This window comes from Caretta caretta, chromosome 7 (genome assembly GCF_965140235.1).
Source record: "Caretta caretta isolate rCarCar2 chromosome 7, rCarCar1.hap1, whole genome shotgun sequence".
NCBI classification, from domain to species: Eukaryota; Metazoa; Chordata; order Testudines; family Cheloniidae; genus Caretta; species Caretta caretta.
This window is the reverse complement of record NC_134212.1, coordinates 126,697,710-126,710,448: the sequence shown is the minus strand read 5'-3', so window position 1 is coordinate 126,710,448 and position 12,739 is coordinate 126,697,710.

Genomic DNA, 12,739 nt, shown 5'->3' with positions numbered 1-12,739 from the left:
ACTCCCTCACCCCCCTCCAAAAACCACACACACAAACTCACTCTCCTGCTGGTAATAGCTTATCCAAAGTGACCACTCTCCCTACAATGTGCATGATAATCAAGGTGGGCCATTTCCAGCACAAATCCAGGTTTTCTCACCCCCCCACTCCCATACACACACAAACTCACTCTCCAGCTGGTAATAGCTTATCTAAAGTGATCATCAAGTTGGGCCAGTCAGTCTCTCTGTCTCCTACATCTCTAGGTCTGTGTGTTGTCCGGGCACGTACCTGGGCCCTTTACCATTGGACTGGCCTCAACAGGCCATACTAGAGGTTCAAACAGTAATGATTAGATCCGATTCTGTTCGGAAGCAGGGGTGCTGAAACCATGTATTTGGGTTGTTATTACTACTTCCAGCCAGGAGGTGCAGCAGCGCCCCAGCACTCCTCGTTTTAGCACCTAGGTTCAGATGCTGGGTTTGTGACACTTGTGGATGAACACTATTGCATTTGCAGGCTGTGGGAATGAATCCTGGCTCTAGTGCTGTGGGTGTGACTATTAGTCTGCGCCCCAAGGAGGCGGGTGTGAAGTGTGGACCCTGAAGCTGAGGGAAGGTCAGGCTGGTGGCGCCGTGTGAAAGCAGTCAGTGATATGGCCAATGCTGAACATGGTTTGTGCCCATGAACAGTCTGGCTAACGCTGGTTAGTGACTCCAACAGCTAAGAGTTCATTGCCCCTGTAGCCAGATCTCATGTCATTGTTCTTTTGTTGTATGGATGGGACACTCTGTGTACCTGGCTTGGCTGGTTCCCTCCTTCCCAGCTCTCTACGTAGTAGGACATCCCAGAGTGCACTACCCCATGAGGATTACTGAGCCACCAATGGGATGTAGCCATCAAAAAGGCTAGTATGATCCTAGGATGTATCAGGCGAGGTGTTTCCAGTAGAAATAGGGAAGTATTCATGTCATTGTACAAAGCAGTGGGGAGATCTCATCTGGAATATTGGGCAATTCTGGTCACTCTTGTTAAGAGAGAGTAATTCAGACCGGAACAGGTGCAGAGAAGGACTGCTAGGATGACCCAGGGAATGGAGAGTGTATCTTGTGAGAGGAGATTAAAAGAGCTGGGCCCGTTTAATCTAGTTACGTAAAATGAAGGCTGAGAGGGGAAAGGATAGCTTTCGATAAATACAGCAAGGGGGCAAACACCAGGTAGGGTGAGGAACTGTTTCAGCTAAAGGACGACGTTGGCACAAGAACCAAGGGCCATGAGTAAATTTATTCTGGAATATAAAAGAAGTTTATTAACTAATAGATGAGTGAGGTTCAAGGAACAGCCTTCCAATAGGAGGCGTGGTGGCAAACAACTTAATGAGTTTTAGGGCAGAGCTTGGTCTAGCTATGAATAGCATTATATAATGGGGTTGTCCGTGATAGCAGGGCCTGGACTCGATGCCCCAGGATGCCCCTTCCAATCTGATGTTCCATGAGCTGCTGATGCCACCCTGAGACTCAGTGTTGCAGGTTTATTGTTCTTTTGGTTTTTGCAGTGTAGATGTACCCTCAGACGCTATGGACAGGCAGCCTGGGAGGCTTGGATTTACAATGTGCTCAACACATAGCTGTGGTGTGAAAAATAATGTTTGTCGTAACTGGGTCCAATAAGTCATGGCCCAGTCACAAAAACATGGTACTATTTGGTACTGCAGGCAGAGTTGTTACACCCTAGGGAATTGAGACACTGCTCCAGAATCCAAGGGGGTTCAGTTGGGATGCAAAAGCAGCAAAGACAAGACTTGATGTTTCTAGAGTAAAACACAAACAGGTAAAACATTTTTGGCATTCTTTAAATTAGGAAAAAAGGCACATACACAGCTTTCTCTTCCTTTTGTAGCTCAGTTTTATGGTCCTACTACAGGAGATCATACCTAAATCCGGTTCTGGTGTCCCCTCGGAACTTGCCTTCTGTAGCATGCTGCGGAGCTGTGAGCCACTGTGTTACCTCTCTGCTTCAGCAACAGTGTTTTGCTGACGATTAGACTGTCAGCTCCCCGTCACATCAGCCTGTCTTCCCCACCAGCAAACTCCTCAAGGCTCTCCCGCCCCAGACCTCACCCAGCAAGTAACAGTCAGTGCGCTCCAGCCCTCAAGCTCCTCAGATGTTTCCCTGCAATGCACAGCCCCTACCATGGTACATTCATAGAAGATACTAAGTTCACTGCTCTGTTGGCGTCTCTACATCACAGCTTATTAATTTAACTGGGTAAATACCCTTGAAACCCAGCACTGAATTGGGATATAGGAAAATTAGAGAGTTTATTAATAAAAGAGCATGGCTTAAGTGATACAGTTAAAGAGATAAACGTAGAGATGGTTACAAGAAAATAAAGTGAAAAAACACATTTAAAACTTAATCTAGCAAGATACAGTCTGTTCAAGACGGCTTCTCTCAGCACAGTCTCCTTTTCCAGCTTATTGCTGGCCAGCCTGGCCAGGACTCATCACAGAGATCATAGAATCATAGAATATAAGGGTTGGAAGGGACCCCAGAAGGTCATCTAGTCCAACCCCCTGCTCGAAGCAGGACCAATTCCCAGTTAAATCATCCCAGCCAGGGCTTTGTCAAGCCTGACCTTAAAAACCTCTAAGGAAGGAGATTCTACCACCTCCCTAGGTAACGCATTCCAGTGTTTCACCACCCTCTTAGTGAAAAAGTTTTTCCTAATATCCAATCTAAACCTCCCCCACTGCAACTTGAGACCATTACTCCTCGTTCTGTCATCTGCTACCATTGAGAACAGTCTAGAGCCATCCTCTTTGGAACCCCCTTTCAGGTAGTTGAAAGCAGCTATCAAATTCCCCCTCATTCTTCTCTTCTGCAGGCTAAACAATCCCAGCTCCCTCAGCCTCTCCTCATAAGTCATGTGTTCCAGACCCCTAATCATTTTTGTTGCCCTTCGCTGGACTCTCTCCAATTTATCCACATCCTTCTTGAAGTGTGGGGCCCAAAACTGGACACAGTACTCCAGATGAGGCCTCACCAATGTCGAATAGAGGGGAACGATCACGTCCCTCGATCTGCTCGCTATGCCCCTACTTATACATCCCAAAATGCCGTTGGCCTTCTTGGCAACAAGGGCACACTGCTGACTCATATCCAGCTTCTCGTCCACTGTCACCCCTAGGTCCTTTTCCGCAGAACTGCTGCCTAGCCATTCGGTCCCTAGTCTGTAGCTGTGCATTGGGTTCTTCCGTCCTAAGTGCAGGACCCTGCACTTATCCTTATTGAACCTCATCAGATTTCTTTTGGCCCAATCCTCCAATTTGTCTAGGTCTTTCTGTATCCTATCCCTCCCCTCCAGCGTATCTACCACTCCTCCCAGTTTAGTATCATCCGCAAATTTGCTGAGAGTGCAATCCACACCATCCTCCAGATCATTTATGAAGATATTGAACAAAACCGGTCCCAGGACCGACCCTTGGGGCATTCCACTTGATACCGGCTGCCAACTAGACATGGAGCCATTGATAACTACCCGTTGAGCCCGACAATCTAGCCAGCTTTCTACCCACCTTATAGTGCATTCTTCCAGCCCATACTTCCTTAACTTGCTGACAAGAATACTGTGGGAGACCGTGTCAAAAGCTTTGCTAAAGTCAAGAAACAATACATCCACTGCTTTCCCTTCATCCACAGAACCAGTAATCTCATCATAAAATCACTTGATTTTATAAAATAAAATAAAATAAATATAAATATATACTTTATAAAATAAGTGATAAAATCACTTGTTTTCTTCGTCTCCTAAAGTGAAAGATAAAGATGGATTCTCGCTCTGCCCCTTATGTTCCCACAGGGATGTCTTTGTCTCATAAGTCAGGAAGGCTTCCTGAGCACTCAGTCTCTTGTGTCTCTCTGGAGTGCAGGAGGCATGTTTCTCTGTCTTTGAGTATGGGCTCAGGATAATCCCTGCTGGTTTAGCTTGATGGCTTTTGTGTACTGCTAATGTAACTGGAAGTAAACCCTTTGTCTAGGACAGACCTCCTTACCACCTTTATCTAGGCTAGGCTGTCTGGTCTTAAACCATGTTCTAATAACCTCATGTAGAGGGAAATGATAACTTCCCATATAACATTAACACAGGCACTTTACAATATTAATAACCAGCGTGTTACTAGTTTTCATACCATACCTCACAGGGTGTATTTTGTACAAAAATGCTTGCAGTAAGGTGTAGGGTGTGAATACAGGGGTGCTTAGCGTCACACGTCCCATCTTCATCCTTTCCATTTCTCTCCTAACTTCAGACCTATCCAGAGACATTACCAAACTGTCTTGCAAACTCCTCCTCTTTCCCAGGTGTCTCTTGGTCTCATCTCCATCACTCCTGAGCCACCCAACAGCCCATCACATGAGCCCTATTCAGCATCAGTACTCTCAGGGACAAATCCCTCCTTGGCTCTGTCTTCTCCCACACAAATCACTGACTCTCTGTCTTACTGGGCTGCAGTGAGCAACTCCACCTCAAACCTCTATTTGCTTCCAGATGCTGCTTCCCTACAATGTCTCCTCCTGAGAAAGGACCGTGGCTCAGGCCTAGAAAGAGGTGGTCACTTTTATATTGTCTCTGTTGCTGGGAGGACACTGGGTAGGAGCACATAACTACATCCATTTGTGAAAGTGATTTCACGCTGACTGCCCACACTGGGTGTGGGAGGCATACAGGTTAGTTTCCCACTTGTAGCCAAGGCTGGATTCAGATTCTCTATGCTCTCCTCCTTGAGGCTGAGAGAAAGCAAGGAAGAGGCTGAGCCATTCAACCGCTCTGTGATTTAACACCACCTTCCCCAGCCAAGTCTGGCTGCCTCTCCCCATGTTCTTGTCTCTTCTTATTTTCAGCCAGATTTTTTCATAAGAACCTGTCAGCCATTGATTGTAAACAAACATTCATGTATGAAAAGTGTTTAAACTGAGTGCGCAGGGAGAGGTCCAGCTCTTGGCCTATCAGGCAGCCTGTGGCCCCTGTTGCATGTAGCATGACTGGGGTATATTTGTCTGTCTGTTGGTGTAATTCAGAATGCAGGCTATTTGGGGCAGGGCCTATGGCTTCCTCTGGTTGTCCAGAGCTGACACCACTCAGGGAGTAATAACCAGGCATCACACTGTTAGCTGGACATGTTACGGGTCCCCATTAGGTGCAGGACAAGAGCACACTCATCACCCTCTTGTGCCGCTGGAGAGTGTGACAGGAAAAAGTATGACAGGTTTCAGAGGAACAGCCGTGTTAGTCTGTATTCGCAAAAAGAAAAGGAGGACTTGTGGCACCTTAGAGACTAACCAATTTATTTGAGCATGAGCTTTCGTGAGCTACAGCTCACTTCATCAGATGCATCTTGTGGCACCTTAGAGACTAACCAATTTATTTGAGCATGAGCTTTCGTGAGCTACAGCTCACTTCATAGTGAGCTGTAGCTCACGAAAGCTCATGCTCAAATAAATTGGTTAGTCTCTAAGGTGCCACAAGTACTCCTTTTCTTTTTAGGAAAAAGTATGTGTCTGTCTTGCTTTTCAATTTCAGCAAGATCCAGGGACTCGGGATTTCTTTGCAGCTCTGCCTTTGGAACAGGGCTGCATGTCCCAGAGGACTTGCTGGTTTCACCTGCCTATGGCCTGCCTTCACTCTAGGTAGAGATGCATGAAGTCCTATAGTCCTGGGTACAGAGGCCCTTTCATTATAAAACTGTTCCCATGAGCGTGTAACTTTCTGATGGAATCTGCCTCAGACCTGGAATTCGTCCTGTTTATTCTCAGCCCAGTGAGGAATACTTTGTGTGTGGACAGTTTGGCAGAGATTCATTTGGCTCTTTTTGAGTTATCCATATGTAGGGAAAAAATGGTTACAAAATGTTTCCACTGTGTTTAGCCATTGCTCACTTAAACCTGCTCTCACATAGCCTCAATGTGCTGGAAGACGTGTGGGCTAGAAATGACATTGCTAAATGTATACAGCTAATGTGACCAGCTGTCCCGATTTTATAGGGACCGTCCTGATATTCGGGGCTTTGTTTTATATAGGCACCTATTGCCCCTCCACCCCCGTCGCAATTTTTCCACACTTGCTATCTGGCCACCCTATATACAGCACAAGGTTTTCCATTAATTTTGGGAGGCAGTTCCAGTTAAAAGAGTTGATAGTGTTGGATCGAACTGGGTCAGGGTCTTTTAATAATTAGTAATTAATTAATTAATAAATAATAGTAATAGCCCTGGTAGCACTTCACATCTTCCAAGTGCTGTAGCTAATTCACCCCACAACCCTTCTGAAAGGAGGATCAATATTTTAGGTTGGGAGCTTTTCAAGGCCGGAAGTCTGTCGTCCTCCCTGCATGAGAAATTGGGAGCTATATGAGAGAGGGGGAGAATTATTTCAGCTGAGACTGTGGATTTGCAGCTCTGTACATGTGACGCATGCTTCTTTTCTGTGGACTTGGTGGGCCATAGTGGAGGGAGTTTCAAGTAGCTGAGGTAAAAGGAAATGAAGGCTGCCTGGCTGGGGATTGCAGCAGAGATGGCCTCAGGGCAGTGGCTGAATCACAGAGATGGCCATGGAGGATGTGAAAGACATCAGGACAGTGGCATTCATGGGCAACACAGCGGGATAGGAAAAGTCAAATATAGAGTGTCACGGAGTCCCCGGGCGATGCTCTGGAACTGCTCCCCATGAAGCCAGGCAGGACTCTGGGGCAGTCTCCTTTCTGTGAGCAGCCTTGTCTTCAGGACACAAAGCTCACACAGCTTCCACCTTCCTGGGTCTGACCTCGGAGCATTCAGCATCCTCTACCCCTCCGTGCGCTTCCCACAGCGAGTCCGCTCAGGCGGGGCTCCTGGGGAAGCCAGAGGGTCCTGCCCCCCAACTCCGCAGTCAGACGTGACTCTCAGCCAGCCAGTAAAACAGAGGTTTATTAGATGACAGGAACATGGTCTAAAACAGAGCTTGTAGGTGCAGAGAACGGGACCCCTCAGCTGGGTCCATTTTGGGGGGCAGTGAGCCAGACAACCACTTCTGCCCTTCACTCCATGTCCCAGCCAGCCTCAAACTGAAACTCCCTCCAGCCCCTCCTCCTCTGGGCTTTGTTCCTTTCCCCGGGCCAGGAGGTCACCGGATTCCTTTGTTCTCCAACCCTTTAGCTCTCACCTTGCAGGGGGGAAAGGCCCAGGCCATCAGTTGCCAGGAAACAGGGTGTCGGCCATCCTCTGTGTCCAGACTCCTGCACACACATGCCCTCTAGGGCTCTGCAGTGATTATACACCCTTACCCCACCACCTAGATACTTAAGACCTGACTAGGGGAAACTGAGGCACCCCCACACTATTCAGAGGAAACATTAAGAACAGTCCCACTTTGTCACATCGAGACAAAAAGAACAGGAGGACTTGTGGCACCTTAGAGACTAACCAATTTATTTGAGCATAAGCTTTTGTGAGCTACAGCTCACTTCATCGGATACATGATAGATTTCCACTCCATACGGCTAAATGCAGTGCCTTGCATAATGAAATATAGAGATGTGCGTGAAAAGGAGAGAGTGAAATCTGCCTGGAGAGGGAGAAAGGAAGCAGCTGAGGATTTTTTAGGGCTAAAAATATAAAAGTATTCTTTAAACCTGCAACTCTTCTTCGAACACTGGAGGGGCTGGGACCAAAGTTAGGTAAGGAGTGAATTGGGAATAGACATGGCAAAGAGAAGAGGAGAGAAGCCAGAGCTATCAAGGTGAATAATATCGAATCACAGTATGAGAAGCAGGATGTCTGCCTGTGTGACTGCACCCTTTCCTCACTCAGGGGCCAGGAGAGCGATTACAGAATGAGCAAGGAGCAGAGAAGCTGGAAGACGCTTCTCAATTGTGCATTGCTTGCTGATATAATTAGCTATAGGTAAGGCTAAGATTTTGTTATGGATATCTTTAGTAAAAGTCATGGACGGGTCATGGGCAATAAAGAAAAATTCACAGAAACCCGTGACTTTTACTGAAAATATCCCTGACAAAATGGGTCTCCACACCATCTGCAGAGGTTGGGCAGCTGCGGGTGCTGCCCCGAGCTCTGGGGCCCCCCATTGCCCATGGGGGCTTGGAGCTCCAGGTCCCCTGCTGCCCCGAGCTCTGGGGGGTCCCCGCAGCAGATGGGAGCTCTGTGTGTGTGTGTGGGGGGGGGGGGGGGGCTGCTGCCCACGGCGGCCAGGAGCTGTGGCGGTGGGGTGACCTTGCAGCTCCTGGCCAGCATGGCTGAATTCATGGAGGTTGCTGGAAGTCACAGATTCCATGACTTCAGCGATTTCCATGAAGAAATCATAGCCTTAGCTATAGGCTGCAATCCAATAGGAGCCACGGCAGGATGGAAGGAAGCACTTGGAGCTGAGGAAATGTTATGAAGGTTAGTTCCCAGAAAGGACCCGTTTTTCCATGAGTGGATACAGAGTTTGGTGTTTGTGTATATGTTTATCCATTGGTACTGTTTGCTATGATGTGCTGTCTGCACATACAGCCCATCTTTATCTCCCTTATTCTTTGTATTTTCCGTATTGTTGTTATATAGTGTAACAAACTTGTGGCCACCTGCCACATAGCTGAACATTCCTGACTGTGGGTCAGATAATGTCTTTATTGGGCCAACTTCTATGGGTGAGAGCCCAGGCTCTGGCATCCTCCCTCCTCATGGCCTGTCAGAGGTGAGGCTCCAGCCGGAGCCTGAAAATCTACCTGGAATTGTACAGCCCTGCAAGCTTGTGTCAAATGACCCAGGCCAGCCCCGGGTGTTTAATGGTAGCATAGAAACTCCCAGGGGAAGGGAATATGTGGAGCGCTGGGTTCTGGGAGCTGTCTCAGCTACGCAGGGGCAGCACTCAGCCAGAGGGTGGGGATGTTACTGAACTGAAATAAAACAGCAGGGCTGGACAGCTGCTGCTCCTGAAGCCAAAGGTTCAATTTAAAAGGAGCCAAGATTGATCGCAGGAGTGAGAGACCTGGCAGGTCAACTCTGGGGAAGTGACTGAGTCTCACACTGGTCTGTGCCAGGCCATGACCTGTTGCTGCAATGGGTCACCTGTGCTAGGTCTGGGACCAGTTCCACTGCCCATGTAGATGGGACAAAGCCGAGTGCAGCCCACAACAAAGCATGTGAGTGAGATACATTCCCCCACAAGCTTGCAACACTGCGGGAGCTAGGGTGCACCCACCTTTCCCCTAAGAATCACCATGGATCAGCTCCCCCGTTTCAGGTGCATGGTAGGTGTTTGTGTCCATGTGCCTGTCTGGCATGGTGTCAGCTGTATGGTGACAGGGGCTCTGTGTCCCCCTATGTGGTGTGTGTCCCTGTGCTGTTGGGGGAGGGGGGATGTAAGTTTGTGCCCCATGCCATCCCCATGCAGGGGGCTGCATGTCATGCGCCTCTGTCCTGTGTAGGGCGTCACTGTGTCCCATGGCTATGTAATGGGCTGTGCACCCATGTCTGTGAGTGGTGTGACTCTGTGAGGTGTCCCTATGTCTGGGTCCATGTCCCTGTATCTGTGCAGAATGTCCTGTGTCCAGGCAGGCTGTCCTGTGTCCATGTCCGTGAGGGGTGTCCCTGTATCCATGGGGGAGGGGAGAATCATAGAATCATAGAATATAAGGGGTTGTGTCCACTTCTTTGTGTCCGTGCAGGGTGTCCCCTTGTCAGCATCCCCGTGTCCATGTGGGGTGTCCCATGTCCATGTCCCCATGCTGGATGTCCTATGCCACGTGTCCCCATGTCCACGTGGGGTGTCCCATGCTGCATGTGGAGTGTCCCGTGTCTGTGTCTCCATGCCCATGGGGGGTACCCATGTCCCCATGACTATGCAGGGTGTCCCTGTGTAGGGGTGTTCCCATATCCGTGTCCCCGGGTCCATGTGGGATGTCCCTGTGTCCGTACAGGGCAGCCTATGTCCACGCACCGGGGGTTAGTCAGTGTCTGTGTCCCTGCAGGGTGTCCAGTGTCTCTGTGTCCTCATGTCGATGTGGGATGTCCTGCATCCATATCCCTGTGCCCATTCAGGGTTTCCTGTGCCCATGCAGGGGGGCTGTGTCAATGTCCCTGTTTCCCCAGGGGGTGTCCTAGGTCCCCATGGGGTATCCTGTGTCCTTGCGTCTAAGCGGGCTGACCTGTATCCATGTCCCCATGTCTGTGTGTGATGCCCTGTGTCCCATGGGGTGTCACCATATCTGTGCAGGGGGTCTGTGTCTGTGTGGAATGTCCTGTGTCCACGTCCCCCGTGCTGTGCAGGGTGTCCTGTGCCCACAGATGGGATTGTCAGTGTCCCCACAGGGTGTCCCATGTCCCTCTGAGGGGTGTCCCCATATCCATGTGAGGTGTCCCATGTCTCTGTGTCTGTGCAGGTTGTCCTGTGTCCAAGCCTGGGGGATTTGTCAGTGTCCCTGTAGCGTGTCCCCATGTCCATGAGGGATGTCACCAGGTCTGTGCCATCTCCACAGAGGGGTTTGCGTCAGGGTCCCTTTGTCTCTGTGAAATGTCCCTGTGCTGTGTGCAGCATCTGTGTCCCTGTGTCTGTGTGGGATGTCCATTGTCCATGTCCCTGGGTCTGTGTGGGGGCTGTGTCTATGCAGGGTCTATGTCAGTGTGTTCCCCCCCCCGGTAGGGTGTCCCTGGGTCTGTGTCTGGGGTCCTATATCCGTGTCCCTGGGTCTGTGTGGGGTCCTATGTCAGTGTCCTGGTGGGGTATCCCGTTTCTGGGGGAATGGGGAAGTTTCTTGTGTCTCTGGCTCTGGGACTGTGCAGGGGTGTCCTACATCCATGCGGCGGGATGTCCCTGTCCCCGTGGGGGGTCCCTGTCCCAGCGGGTTTGTCTGTGTTCCTGTGGGGGGCCCTGTCTCCGTGGGGTGTCCCTGCCCCCGTGGGGGGTCCCTGTCCCGGCGGGTTGGTCCCTGTCCCCGTGGCGGGTCCCTGTTCCTGTGGGGGGGTCCCTGTCCCGGCGGGTTGGTCTATGTCCCTGTGGGGTGTCCATGTTCCCATGGGGTGTCCATGTCCCGGTGGGTTTGTCTGTGTCCCCGTGGGGGGGCCCTGTCCCTGTGGCGGGTCCCTGTCCCGGCGGGTTGGTCCCTGTCCCCATGGGGGTCCCTGTCTCAGTGAGGGGGGTCCCTGTCCCCAAGGGGGGCCCTGTCTCAGTGGGGGGGTCCCTGTCCCCGTTGGGGGCCCTGTCCCAGCGGGTTGGTCCCTGTCTCAGTGGGGGGGGTCCCTGTCTCAGTGGGTGGTCCCTTTCCCCGTGGGGGTCCCTGTCTCAGTGGGGGGGTCCCTGTCCCCGTGGGGGTCCCTGTCTCAGTGGAGGGGTCCCTGTCTCAGTGGAGGGGTCCCTGTCCCCGTGGTGGGCCCTGTCTCAGTGGGGGGGCCCTGTCCCCGTGGGGGGGTCCCTGTCTCAGTGGGGGGGGGGGTCCCTGTCTCAGTGGGGGGGGGGTCCCTGTCCCCGTGGGGGGCCCTGTCCCGGCGGGTTGGTTCCTGTCCCTGTGGGGGTCCCTGTCCCCGTGGGGGGCCCTGTCTCAGTGGAGGGGTCCCTGTCTCAGTGGGGGGGGGTCCCTGTCCCCGTGGGGGGCCCTGTCTCAGTGGGGGGCCCTGTCTCAGTGGGGGGTCCCTGTCCCCGTGGGGGGCCCTGTCCCGGCGGGTTGGTCCCTGTCCCCGTGGTGGGCCCTGTCCCCGTGGGGGGGTCCCTGTCTCAGTGGGTGGGTCCCTGTCCCCGTGGGGGGGTCCCTGTCTCAGTGGAGGGGTCCCTGTCCCCGTGGGGGGCCCTGTCCCGGCGGGTTGGTCCCTGTCCCCGTCGGGGGGTCCCTGTCCCCGTGGGGGGCCCTGTCCCGGCGGGTTGGTCCCTGTACCCGTGGGGGGGTCCCTGTCCCCGTGGGGGGCCCTGTCCCGGCGGGTTGGTTCCTGTCCCTGTGGGGGTCCCTGTCCCCGTGGGGGTCCCTGTCTCAGTGGAGGGGTCCCTGTCTCAGTGGGGGGGGGTCCCTGTCCCCGTGGGGGTCCCTGTCTCAGTGGGGGGGGGTCCCTGTCCGCGTGGGGGGCCCTGTCTCAGTGGGGGGTCCCTGTCCCGGCGGGTTGGTCCCTGTCCCCGTGGGGGGCCCTGTCTCAGTGGGGGGTCCCTGTCCCCGTGGGGGGCCCTGTCCCGGCGGGTTGGTTCCTGTCCCTGTGGGGGTCCCTGTCCCCGTGGGGGGGCCCTGTCTCAGTGGGGGGGGCCCTGTCTCAGTGGGGGGGTCCCTGTCCCCGTGGGGGGCCCTGTCTCAGTGGGGGGGTTCCTGTCCCTGTGGGGGTCCCTGTCCCCGTGGGGGGCCCTGTCTCAGTGGGGGGGTCCCTGTCCCCGTGGGGGGCCCTGTCCCGGCGGGTTGGTCCCTGTCCCCGTGGGGGGCCCTGTCCCGGCGGGTTGGTCCCTGTCTCAGTGGGGGGGTCCCTGTCCCCGTGGGGGGGTCCCTGTCTCAGTGGGGGGGGTCCCTGTCCCCGTGGGGGGCCCTGTCCCGGCGGGTTGGTCCCTGTCCCCGTGGGGGGCCCTGTCCCGGCGGGTTGGTCCCTGTCCCCGTGTCCTTCCCCGGTCGGGCCCGGAGTCGCGGGGGCCGCCGGGCCGGGCGTGGGCGGCTAGAAGGGCCCGGCCCGGCCCGACCCCCCCGGCTCCGAGCGGCGCCGCTCCGAGTCTCGGTGCCCGGGCGGGGCGGGGACTCGGCCGGGCGGGGGCGGGGC